Genomic DNA, 13,938 nt, shown 5'->3' on the forward strand with positions numbered 1-13,938 from the left:
ATGAGCAAAAGTCACTCCACACACGAGTGGAGCTTCTATTTATAAGGCAGCCTGAAAAACGAACCGTTATAAGCTTCTGCGGGGTGACCGGACGCTCCGGTCGTATTGACCAGATGCTCCGATCAGTTCAACCCATGAACCAGTAAAAATGAGTTGATCGAACACAAGCAGGGTCCAGTCAGCACTAACCAGACATGTCCAGTCGCATAAAACCCTTACTGGAACCTTACTGGACTCAACCGGACGCTGAACCCTCAGGGTCCGGTCAGTACTGACTAGACGCGTCCGGTCACAGATTCCCTTCTCTGGAACCTTACTGGAGTCGACCGGATGCTGCCTTTCAGCGTCCGATCACTTGACCTCTCCAGCGTCCGGTCGCACCGAATGCAGACTGCTGATCAAATGAACTGACCGGACCCTGCGGCCAGCATCCGATCGCACCGGGGCCAGCGTCCGGTCAGCATTTGACCCTCCATTCACTTCCAACTCTCGATCATATGTGAATGAAGTTTGCTCCAAAGGATCTTAGGCATTCATAGGAGCTACCTAGAGCTAGTTTTAACAAGTGTGCACCACACCTAACTCACTAGACTCAACTAGGTCAAGCTACCCGTCCATACCCCCCTTAATAGTATGGCCAAAGGAAAAACAAAGTCCTAAACTACTCTAAGTGTCACTCCAACTCCAATTGACACTTAGAACTAGTCATCCTTAACCTTGTCGTCCATCCTTTGAAAACCGAAATGATTTCCATCGTAGGGGCATGATCACCTCGATTGCCCAATCGATCTCCATTACCATGACCTAACTTAATTGCATCTACAAAACACACGTTAGTCATAGTAATCTTGTATTGTTATTAACCACCGAAACCCAACTAGGGGCCTAGATGCTTTCACATGTGAGGATAATTATATACACGTACGCATGGAAGTGAGTTTATTAAATAAAAGTAAGAATCACTTACAAACAAAAGGAGCTAATGATTGATTTATCCAGAGCGTCCAAGTGGTATAGTTGATGCAATTCTTCGAAACTAATATGTAAGATGTCATCGCCATGGAAGTAATGATGGTCTCTAAATCTGACAAAGATCCACTGCTCACCCCTACCACACGCCTGCATGTACCACTTGTTGAGCAAGTACATTTGCGTACCCAATTCATTCAGAGCCGCAGGGTTGTACAAACTTTTGCCAAATTCATAAGTCTTCTAGGTATCAACTTCCAGGTTCTAGATTGAAGCTTTGCCCATCAATTGATCCAAGGTTAAACCAGTTTGTTCAAAAAAAGTATTAAGGTCTTGAACCGACACTTCTCCAAAGTTGTCTGGTCGATAGACTTCTATGTTGGAACCATATTCATTAGCAACAACAAGATTTTGCATTGGTTGCTTCTGTTGTCTGAGCTATGGGACATCCTTCCCTGATGCTCTTTTCCTTTTCTTATGTGCATCATGTGACTTCATGAGGGAGCGGTCATAGTCTGATAGTGGTGGAGGCTTACGAACTTCAAGCATCTTTTTCTTGTGAGCTTCGACCTTCTGCCTCAGCTGATCTCGTGGTATGTAAAAGTATGACTTCTCCTTAAGCTTTGCTTGTCTCTGCTTTTGGATATCTATAAAAAAATCTTTCACTTTTTTGTCTTCTTCAGCTGCTATTTGCTCATCAGTCTTTTCAGGAAGTATTTCTTGAGAAATAACTCTTTTTTTGGGGGTCTTCTTTGCCGCCGGGACCTTAGACGTCTTTGTAGTGCATCGCTGTGGAGGGGGTGGGGGCGGTGTTGGAGACCAACGTGGAGGCGGTGAGGCCGGTGTTGGAGTCCGGTGTGGAGGCGTTGGAGATCGTTGTGGAGGCGGTGGGACCGGTGTAGGAGTTGGAGATCGTTGTGGAGGCGATGGGGCCGGTGTAGGAGTTGGAGATCGCCGTGGGGATGAAGTTGTCTCGCCCCCCGTGATGTTGTGATGAGATGGGGAATGAATGATTGGGCTAGGCTGGGGGAGACCCTGCTACAAAAATAAGTTGTGGGTCAATTATTTTTGAAGCCAATATAAAATTAATGGAAAATAATATTTCATTCACTTTCATTCGTACCTAGGGTGAGGTAGGGGAAGCGGTGGTGCCCCAGGAATGATGATGAAGCGTTTGCGCCATTGAATAAATGTCTTCTCTGCTTCTTCTAGTGTCTTCTCCCCATCACCGCCTTCAATGTCAAGAGGAACATTGCTGTAACCTTTGAGCACTCTATCGACTGAGACGCTAGCATATCCAGGTTGAATAACTGACCCATGGATTCTTGGTGTCTTCGTTCGGTCTATTAGAGATACAACCCCGATAGCCACCATGATTGATGCATTATTACCATCTGGAATGTGTAGCTCACATGTTGTTAGAGGCTCGATAATGTCATCAATAGGGAAGCGCAACCCAGCGTCACCTTGAATAACTGGCAGCTCCGTGGAAGCACAACTGCTTTTCATCTGACCAACGGTGCTAATGGTGACTCTCGGTGTTGATTGCGATTGCATTTGACTCATTGCTAGCTGCACTTGCCTCTTGATCTCCTCCTGCATTCTTACCTCAAGAGATTTTTCTCGTTCACGTGATTCAAGCAATCCTTGTCGTGACTCATTAACAAATTGCTCCAATACACGGATTCGGTCTGCCTCCTCATCCTTCTTTCTCTAGCAGCTTCTATAGGTATCCTTGTCTGCTAGGAATGCTTATAGCCACAGAACCGCCCCATAGCCTCTTGTTCGACCACCGTGTTTGGGATTCTCTAGGGCATATGTCAATTTATCCTTTTCTCTGTTGGGCTTGAAAACACCACTATCAGCTTCTTCCCTAGCACGAGCTAGTCTCTGTGTTGCTCTCTCAATTTTTTGGCCAAAAATTAGCTTGCCAGTGTCTGGGTCTAGGCTTCCCCCATGAGCGTAGAACCAATTCTTCGCGCGTTGAGGCCAGTTCTTTTCTATTGTTTCAGGTATGATTCCCTTGGCAGTAATCTCTGCTTCTAGGTTCTGCCACTTGGGAATAGCACTCCTATAACCACCTGATCCCATGTGATGATGGTATTGCTTCTATCGGGCATTCTGCTGATTCCTCATCACACGTTCCTCACTCTCTTGAGATGTCTTGTATTGTACGAAGTCATCCCAATGGGACTCCAACTTGACAAATGCATTAGCATTGAAATTCGGCGTTTCATTCTTCAAGATAAACTTTTTATACAATGTCTTCTTCCAACTCTAGAATAATGTTGCCATCTTCTTCATTGTCTAATCCCTCACTAGCTCCTTCAAAGCATCATCTGCTTGTAATGTGAAATGCTGAGTGATATCTCTCCAAGCTAGGTTCTTGTCACGATCAGATACAAAACTAACATTAGGAGCGGATATCTTCTGCTTCCATTCACGAGCACTAACTGGGATCCTATCCCTTACAATGAACCCACATTGATTGACATATGTCTGAGCATGTGGTCCCAATGGTTTGCCGGTGTCGGTGTCGAATTCTGATATTATGAAACGGCCCTCTAATGGCTTTTTTGGCCCTCGGACTTTCCTACTCTTACCGGTGGTTGATGTAGATCCAGAGACCGGCTACATGAGTAGAAACACAACGATTAACAACAAATATACGTACGCATGCATCTATAAGAGATGATAGATAATCGAATATACCTCGCCAGTATTTTCTTGCGCGACAATTTGTTGATCTTCAACCACCGGGATATTTCGGATATCCTCATAATCAGCAAAGTACTGACTCGTGTCATCTACATCCGCATTGGTGCCGGCGTTGATTATATCCACCATTATGTTATCATTCAAGTTATCATCCAAAGCAGCCATTTATATCTTCAAGATAACACATAGATAGAATTACTATGGCACATAACATAAGTACATGTGATAACACATATAGAATTACTAAATCCAATTAAATATAATAACACATAATATTTCATAAGGATAAACAATAATAAGGTATAGGCTTTGGAATCGAATCAAAAATACTTTCGTTCCAAAAACATGGAAATGAGTACATGTATATATACACATAGAATGATACAATTTTCTCTCTCTCTCTCAACACATAGAATAAGTGCATATGTATATATCTCTAGATATGCATGTGATAACACATAGAATGTCTCTCTAGACACAATTTTCTCTCTCTCTCAACACATGGAAATAATTAAGTACATGTATATATACACATAGAAATAATTAAGTACATATATATGTATACATATAGAATCTCTAGATAGAATTAATTACTAAATCTAATTAAACCTAACACATATACATAGATAGAATTACTAAATCAAAATTAAATCTAACACATATATAGAGAGAGATAGAATAATAATTACTAAATATATCAAAAACTATAATAAAAACTATCTAAATAAAGTACTAATTAAATTTTAATACATTTAAATCTAATTAACATATATCAAAAACTATCTAAAAACTAAGAATAAACTACTAATTAAATTTTAATACATTTTAATCTAACATATATATCAAACACTACCTAAAAAACTATCTAAAAAACTATCTAAAAAGTATCTAAAAAAATATGGCGAGCGCTAGCAGGCTAGGGGCGGATGGCCATGGCGGGCGTGCTGGCCGGCCACGGGGCTGAGCTGAGCCGCGCGAGGACGACGTACGGCGGAGATGATCTCGACGGCCGCTGGGCGGGGCTCGACGACGAGGCCGGGCGTGGGTAGACAACGACGGCGGCGCGGCAGAGCTCGACGCGGCCGGGCGCGGCAGAGACGAGATCGACGTGTTGTAGATCGAAAAGTAGAAGATGAACAGAGGAACCGTTCGATATATATAGGCCGGGACCCATTAGTCCCGGCTGGTAACACCAACCGGGACTAAAGATCCTTTAGTCTCGGCTGGTAAGCCGAACCGGGACTAAAGGTCCAACCCTTTCATCCCGGCTCGGCTTACCAGCCGGGACTAAAGGATCTTTAGTCCTGGTTGGTGTTACCAGCCGGGACTAAAGGTATTTTTGGGTGGACAAGTCCGCCCAACCCTTTAGTCTCGGCTCGGCTTACCAGCCGGGACTAAAGGATCTTTAGTTCCGGTTCCTGGCCTGGGCCGGGACTGAAGGTCTAAAAATTTTGGCAGCCCGCCAAAGTAAATGGAAATGCCTGGGATTTTGATTTTGTTCTCCTTGTTTAATACTAATTAATTCTATAGCAACTTCAATACTTTACAATATTTATTTTAAAAATACTATTGATTAAATAATTATTTATTGTAAATAGAAAAATTTTGTAACCTAAAGTTTTTAATTTCTTTTATGAATATAGAATATAAATGTTACTAATACTAAGCATTTTGTTAATGCAAAAATATATTTGTAACTTAAAATTAATAAAACTAATATTATTCGATAGAAAATTTATTATCATATTATTGTAACGTCAATGTTTCAATTTTTTCTCGGTTTTTTTACCAAAATGACAGGAAATTTTTGTTCGACCTATAAAAATAAAGAAAATATAGTATTTTTGTTCTATAACTTTTTTAAATGAAAAAATGGTCTTTATAAGGATTGTAGATCTCGATGAGTTGAACAAACTTAATATTCAAAACTTTTCAATTTGAGACAATCTAGGGTTCCGAAAACTAGTTTGTAGGTGTCGAAATTTAAAAATCATAAATTTGAATCCTCTAAACTTTCTCAAACGGAAAGTTGACCCAAACAACAATATTATATCTTGATGAGCTGAACAAACTTGGTATTCAAAACTTTTCAATTTGAGACAATCTAGGGTTCCGAAACTAGTTTGTAGGCGTCAAAATTTAAAAATCACAAATTTGAACCGTCCAAACTATCTCAAATGAAAAGTTGACCAAAATAACAATTTTAGATCTTGATGATTTTAACAAACTTGGTATTCAAAACTTTTCAATTTGAAGTCATTTAGAGTCCATAATACTAGAGTCAAAGTGTTATTTTTTTATTTGACCAAATTTGACTTGGTCAAACTTGCTCAAATGAGACACTAAATGACCTCAGATGAAAAATCTCTGAATAACAAGTTTGATCATCTTAGCAAGATCTACAATTGTTACATATCTCATTTTCTCATTTGAGAAAGTTTTATCAAACACTAGTCACAAATTCTTGAATCTCATATAGACTTTCTAAAACTATGTCACACACTTGTGAAATTTAAACTACATTTTGTTCAAACTTTCTCAAATGAAAAAATGGCCTATATAAGGATTGTATATATTGATGAGATAAACAAACTTGGTATTCAAAACTTTTCAATTTGAGATAATCTAGGGTTCCAAAAACTAGTTTGTAGGCGTCAAAATTTAAAAATCACAAATTTGAACAGTCCAAACTATCTCAAATGGAAAGTTGACCAAAACAACAATTGTAGATCTTGATGATTTTAACAAACTTGGTATTCAAAACTTTTCAATTTGAAGTCATTTAGAGTCCATAATACTAGAGTCAAAGTGTTGTTTTTTCATTTGACCAAATTTGACTTGGTCAAACTTGCTCAAATGAGACACTAAATGACCTCAGATGAAAAATCTCTTAATACCAAGTTTGATCATCTTAGCAAGATCTACAATTGTTACATAGCTCATTTTTCCATTGGAGAAAGTTTTATCAAACACTAGTCACAAATTCTTGAATCTCATATAGACTTTCTAAAACTATGTCACACACTTGTGAAATTTGAACTATATTTTGTTCAAACTTTCTTAAATGAAAAAATGGTCTATATAAGGATTGTAGATCTTGATGATCTGAACAAACTTGGTATTCAAAACTTTTCAATTTGAGACAATCTAGGGTTCCGAAAACTAGTTTGTAGGCGTCAAAATTTAAAAATCATAAATTTTAACCATCCAAACTATCTCAAATGGAACGTTGACCAAAACAACAATTGTAGATCTTGATGATTTTAAAAAACTTGGTATTCAAAACTTTTCAATTTGAAGTTATTTAGAGTCCATAATACTAGAGTCAAAGTGTTGTTTTTTCATTTGACCAAATTTGACTTGGTCAAACTTGCTCAAATGAGACACTAAATGACCTCAGATGAAAAATCTCTGAATACCAAGTTTGATCATCTCAGCAAGATCTACAATTGTTATATAGCCTATTTTCCCATTTGAGAAAGTTTTATCAAACACTAGTCACAAATTCTTGAATCTCATATAGACTTTCTAAAACTATGTCACACACTTGTGAAATTTGAACTATATTTTGTTCAAACTTTCTCAAATGAAAAATGGCCTATATAAGGATTGTAGATCTTGATGAGTTGAACAAACTTGGTATTCAAAACTTTTCAATTTGAGACAATCTAGAGTTCCGAAAACTAGTTTGTAAGCGCTAAAATTTAAAAATCACAAATTTGAACCGTCGAAACTATCTCAAATGGAAAGTTGACCAAAACAACAATTGTAGATCTTGATGATTTTAACAAACTTGGTTTTCAAAACTTTTCAATTTGATGTCATTTAGAGTTCATAATACTAGAGTCAAAGTATTGTTTTTTCATTTGACTTGGTCAAACTTTCTCAAATGAGACACTAAATGACCTCAGATGAAAAATCTCCGAATACCAAGTTTGATTATCTCAGCAAAATCTACAATTGTTACATAGCTCATTTTCCTATTTGAGAAAGTTTTATCAAACACTGGTCATAAATTCTTGAATCTCATAGACTTTCTAAAACTATGTCACAACAGTGCATCGTTGTATCATGCGGGCACAACAGTGAATTTCTTCTTGACGTATGACCCTTGGTTATGATCTTGTCGTAACCATAGAGTGTCTTCATCATTTAACATGATGCTTGGATCTTTCTTCATTATGAAGGGTGGAATTCGGACATTTCTTTCATAATCTTCTGACATGTCTGACTTGTCTTCAATTCCCACTATATTTATTTTCCCAGAAAGAACTATGTGACACTTTGGCTCATTGATCATTGAGTTGATGTCTTCGTTTTTTCCTCTCTTTGATTTTGTAGACATGTCTTTCACATAGAACATCTGACTCACGTCGGCAGCAAGGACGAATGGTTCATCTTTGTACCCAATATTGTTGAGGTCCACTGTTGTCATTCCATACTCTTTGTCGACTGTTACCCCTCCTCCGATCAGCTTCACCCATTGGCACTGGAACAAAGGGACTTTAAAATTAGGTGCGTAGTCTAGTTCTCATATATCTTCTATGCGGCCGTAATATGTTTGTATATTCTCATTTGGATCTGTGCCATCTATGTGAACACCACTATTTTGATTGGTGCTCCTTTTATCTTGGGCAACTGTGTAAAATGTATTCCCATTTATCTCGTACCCTTGGTACATGAGGATATGCCATGATGGTTGCCTAGCCAACAAATACAGTTGCTCATCAATATTGTCATCGCCTTGACATTCTTTTCGCAACCAACCACTGAAACTTTCCATGTGCTGACGCCTAATCCAAGCTTCAGTCTTCCCTGGAAACTTGGATCATAAGAACTCCTTATGTATCTCGATGTACGAATGCACCAATGACGAGTTCTAAAGAACTGTGTAGTGTGCTTTATTGAAATAATCGTCTTCCATGCCAATATATGTTTTCTTCCCTAAAGTTCCTTTACCACTGAGTCTCCCCTCGTGTCGTGATTCGGGAACGCCAATCGGAGCAAGGTTAGAAATAAAGTCAACACAAAACTCAATGACCTCCTCTGTTTCATAGCCCTAAGCGATGCTTCCTTCAGGCTTAGAATGGACTTTCACATATTTCTTCAAGACTCCCATAAACCTCTCGAAGGAGAACATGTTATGTAAGAACACAGGTCCAAGAATACTAATCTCCTTCACCAAATGAACTAGGTGTGTCATGATATTAAACAAGGATGGAGGGAACACCAACTCAAAGCTAACAAGACATTGAACCACATCATTTTGTAGAGTAGCTAGTTCCATTGGATTGATTGCCTTCTGAGAAATTGCATTGAGGAATGCACATAGCTTCACGGTGGCTAGACGTACATGTGGAGGTAGAATTCCTCTTAAAGCAACTAGAAGCAATTGCGTCATAAGCACGTGGCAGTCGTGGGACTTTAAGTTTAGGAATTTCTTCTCTAGCACATTTATTATACCCTTTATATTGGAGGAGAATCCTGATGGGACCTTGATGCTGCTTAGACATTCGAACATGTTGTCCCTCTCTTCTTTGCTAAGCGTGTAGCTAGCAGGACTTAAGTAATGGCGTCCATCATCTGTCTTCTCTAGATGAAGATTGTCTCGTTCTTTCATGCCCTGCAAGTCCTGTCGTGCTTCAAGTGAATCCTTTGGCTTTTCGTACACACCCATGAATCCTAACAGGTTCACACAAAGATTCTTTGTCAGGTGCATCACGTCGATTGCGTTGCGGATCTCTAGGACTTGCTAATAGGGTAGCTCCCAAAAGATGGACTTCTTCTTCCACATGGGTGCGTGTCCCTTAGCATCTTTGGGAATAGATTCATTGCCTTGTCCTTTTCCAAATACTACTTTCACATCCTTGACCATTGCGAGTACATCTTCCCCGGTTCGGTTATGAGGCTTCTTCTAGTGGTCTAGCTTATCTTTAAAATGCTTACCTTTCTTTCTTACTTGGTGATTCAAAGGAAGGAATCGACGATGGCCAAGGTACACGACCTTTTGACATCTTTTCAAATATATACTGTCAAGGTCATCAAAACAATGTGTGCATGCATTATATCCTTTGTTTGTCTGACCTGAAAGATTACTTAAAGCAGGCCAATCATTGATTGTTACGAACAACATTGCTCGTAGATCAAAGTGTTCTTGTTTGTACTCATCCCAGACACGTACACCTGGTTTGTTCCATAAAACTAGAAGTTCTTCAACTAATGGCTTCAGATAGACATCAATGTCATTGCCAGGTTGCCTCGGACCTTGGATGAGGATCGACATCATAATGAACTTCCGCTTCATGCATAACCATGGAGGAAGGTTGTAGATACATAGAGTAACTGGCCAAGTGCTATGACTAGTGCTCTGCTCCCCAAAAGGATTCATACCATCTGTACTTAAGACGAACCTTAAGTTTCTAGCCTCATTTGCAAACTCTAGAAATTCTCTATCTATCGCTCTGCACTGGGACCCATCAGCTGGGTGTCTCAGCATATTGTCTACCTTACGGTCTTCTTTATGCCACCGCAACAACTTTGCATGGTCTTTATTTCTGAACAAACGTTTTAAGCATGGTATTATAGGAGCATACCACATAACCTTGGCAGAGATTTTCTTTCTAGGACATTGTTCACCCTCGACGTCACCAGGATCATCGCGCCTAATCTTATACCGCGCTGCTTTACATACCGGACATTCATCCAAATTCTCGTATTCATTGCCATGGTAGAGGATGCAGTCATTAGGACATGCATGTATCTTCTAGATTTTTAATCCCAAAGGGCAGACAACCTTTTTTGCTTCATACGTAGTAGTGGGCAATTCATTTGGCTTCGGAAGCATCTTCTTTATGAGGTTCAATAAATTCCCAAATGCCTTGTCGGATACACCATTCTTTGCCTTCCACTATAGCAATTCCAGTGTTGTACCCAACTTTTTTTGCCCCTCTTCGGCCGTTGGGTATAGCAACTTCCTATGATCCTCAAGCATGCGCTCGAACTTAACTTTCTCTTTTTCACTTTCGCATTCTTATGTGCATCACGAATGGCATCGCCAAGAGCATCACCGAGATCATCTTTTGCCGCTACCTCTTCTTCATCTCCCCCCATTGTAGTATCATCAAAGGCACCATATTGAGCAATAATGTCATCAATGTCTAAATCTTCTCCTTCACCTTCTTCCATCATGACCCCGCTTTCTCCATGCTTAGTCCAACATATATAGTTTGACATGAAACCTGACTTAAGCAAATGTGAATGAAGACTCATTGAGCTTGAATATTCCTTTAAATTCTTACATATGACACATGGACAGCACATGAAACCATCCCGCTTATTTGCCTCGGCCACACCTAAGAAATAGTGCACGCCCTCAATAAAGTCTTGGGAGCGGCGATCGGCATTGCACATCCAATGGCGTGACATAATCTGCATTACACGACAAATTATGAAAACCTTGAACATAATTAAGTATTTTATTACACAACATAGATTACACACACGGTTGATTAATTAACTAAGCCTGGCTACAACGTAAGCAATCCCAACTATCACTAAACAAACTAAAACTACAATGCACTTCAGTAACATAATTATTTCGTGACCGTACGCAACTAAAACAGACAAATCATTCTTCTGTTGAATATCAATAAGCTTCTCCTGCTGGCTCACTGCCTCATCATCAGCAGTCGCTACCTCAAGCGCACCCGAATTCTGCACGTATGTAGCATAATCTTCCTCCCAGTACCAACCATCGCATCCATTGCCCTCCCACTGAAATTAAAGCCAAAAAATATTTAGTCAAAAATATTCAAGAAAAGTAGGTCAATTAGCCATAATAATCAAATGCGTAAGAAACTCACATCGCGATCCGGGCACTTGTAGAAAACACGACCCTTGTTGGGTCCCTGTCTCTTGACTCGGTACTCCATCATAATCTTCTGCTTACACTTGCCGCAGATAATGAGAGGGAGTTCTGGCCTCAGTCGTTTCGTAACCGAACGAGAGGCTGAGGATCCGGTACCAGTTGTCATCTACTTTCTATACTTATTTTTGCAAAGTAGTGTAAATTTCACATTTTCTAAAATAATATATTTAAACAAAACTAAAATTATTTATTTATCTAACTAAACCATGAAATATGTACTATGTATAATAGTAAAATACCAAACTATTAAGTGATTTTACTATTGTAAATCATCATGTGATTTTGAGCTAAAAATGACATAGAAATCACATAGCTCAAAAACATGTTTCAATAAATAATCATCCGTACTAGTTGACCTTACTTATGTGATCATCTCGACGAGTATTTCTCCACTGGACGGCACCGTACTTGGCCAAGGAAGAGCTTTGATTCTACGAGGAAGGGAACACGGTCTTCCACGACTGTTGCCACTCTCCCTCATAGAATCAAAGCTCCTCCTTGACGTCCGTTACCGCTCGGCAGAGAACATGCTCGCCGAGATGAACATGGTCCGCAAGTTCAACTAGTACGGATTTTCTATAATTTTCTAACTATTTTCTAAGTTTTTTATTTCATGGAAAATTTAATTCTAAAAAATAAAAGGCATGATTTTTAAGTATTTCATTTCATGGAAAAAATAATTCTAAGTGACCTGCTCGATATCGGCGAGCTCGCGGGCGTTTAGGTTGCCGAAGATAGTAACATTTGTAGATGACATTTGTAGGTCTGAAGTTATCAAATATCCATCAAATTATAGCTCAAAAATATGTTTCAATAAATAACCATCCGTACTGGTTGACTTTGCTTACGTGATCATCTCGACGAGCATTTCTCCACCGGACGGCACCGTACTTGGCCAAGGAAGAGCTCCGATTCTACGAGGAAGGGAACAGGTCTTCCACGACCGTTGCCGCTCTCCCTCGTAAAATCAAAGCTCCTCCTTGACGTCCGTTACCGCTCGGCAGAGAACATGCTCGCCGAGCTGAACACGGTCCGCAAGTTCAACTAGTACGGATTTTCTATAATTTTCTAACTATTTTCTAAGTTTTTCATTTCATGGAAAAATTAATTCTAAGATCACGTAAGCCGCTGGGGACGAGGATGGCGCGTGCTCCAGCGAGGACGAGCGAGGCGTGATTTTTATGAAATAATTTAACTTTTGTTTATCCAAACATATATGCAAATCATCATGTGATTTTAAGATAAAAATGACATATAAAATCATAATAAAGTCCAACATATAAAGTTACACATGCATCTACATCGCAAAATGAAATAAGCTACTGATAAAACATAAGAGGATTAAGTTTGTTACCTCCAAAATCGAAGAGCAACACCAATGGAGGGGGAGAGAGCAAAGCAAGCTGAAGAACAGAGGCAGTAAGTTTGAATGGAATGACTCGGGCTCGAGGAGGAAGAAATGAGCTGGTCTATAGGCCGAGATAATTAGTCCCGGTTAGGGGGCCAAACCGGGACTAAAGATTAATCTTTATTCCCGGAACATCACCCAAATCGGGACTAAAAGCTTTAGTCCCGACTGGTATTACCAACCGGGACTAAAGATCCCTGCCCTGCAGACGACCGTTGGGCAGGAACTTTTAGTCTCGGTTGGTATTACCAACCGGAACTAAAGGATCCTTTAGTCCCAAAACAAAAAATACTGAGACTAATACCAAATTGGGACATCGTTCTAGAGTCTGTTCTGCCAGTGTCTAAACCATTCAGCGCCACTCGCTCCGGCTCTACAGTGTTGGTACAGTTCAAGACCTGGAGCCGGAAAAGCTGTACCAAAGTGGTCTAAATCGAACATGCATGTCCCAATTTTATGGATGAAAATGGAGCAAAAGATGAGAAGAGAGCGCAGAGAAGTGGCAGGTGGGGATGTGGGCAACCAGCAGGCCAAGTGGAAGGCAGGTCCGTGCATGCATGCTTGGCTGGCACCGAGACCGAGTGACGCTGACGCCAGTGGTTACACCAGCTGCGTGCTACTGCTTCCTGCATGCACTGGCCTTGGCCGCTTGGCGGGCGTCGCTGTCACCCTCCTCGATCGCTAAAAGTCTACTCGAGATAAGGCATTCTATGCGTATGCATGATGACTCGTGAGCTGTTGTTGTTGCTGGGGATTATCGAATTGTAGTGTCGTCCACACCATAGTGGCTGTCCGCTTCAGGGTGTCGTTACAAAATGAAACAAGGGACAAGGGATAGAATACCAGCCAATTCATGAACTTGCGTACTCAGCGCACGATGCCTTGCATTATTGGCTAAGGTTCATACTATCTAGTA

General features: G+C 40.0%; 1 long non-coding RNA gene across 1 annotated transcript in view; it reads right to left on the bottom strand.

The window, feature by feature from the left end:
* The window catches only part of LOC136500912 (uncharacterized), a 185,893-nt gene that overhangs the window by 13,283 nt on the left and 158,672 nt on the right, over positions 1–13,938 (bottom strand). The gene's annotated exons all lie outside the window — the stretch shown is intronic.

Source organism: Miscanthus floridulus, chromosome 13, assembly GCF_019320115.1.
Source record: "Miscanthus floridulus cultivar M001 chromosome 13, ASM1932011v1, whole genome shotgun sequence".
Lineage (NCBI taxonomy): Eukaryota > Viridiplantae > Streptophyta > Magnoliopsida > Poales > Poaceae > Miscanthus > Miscanthus floridulus.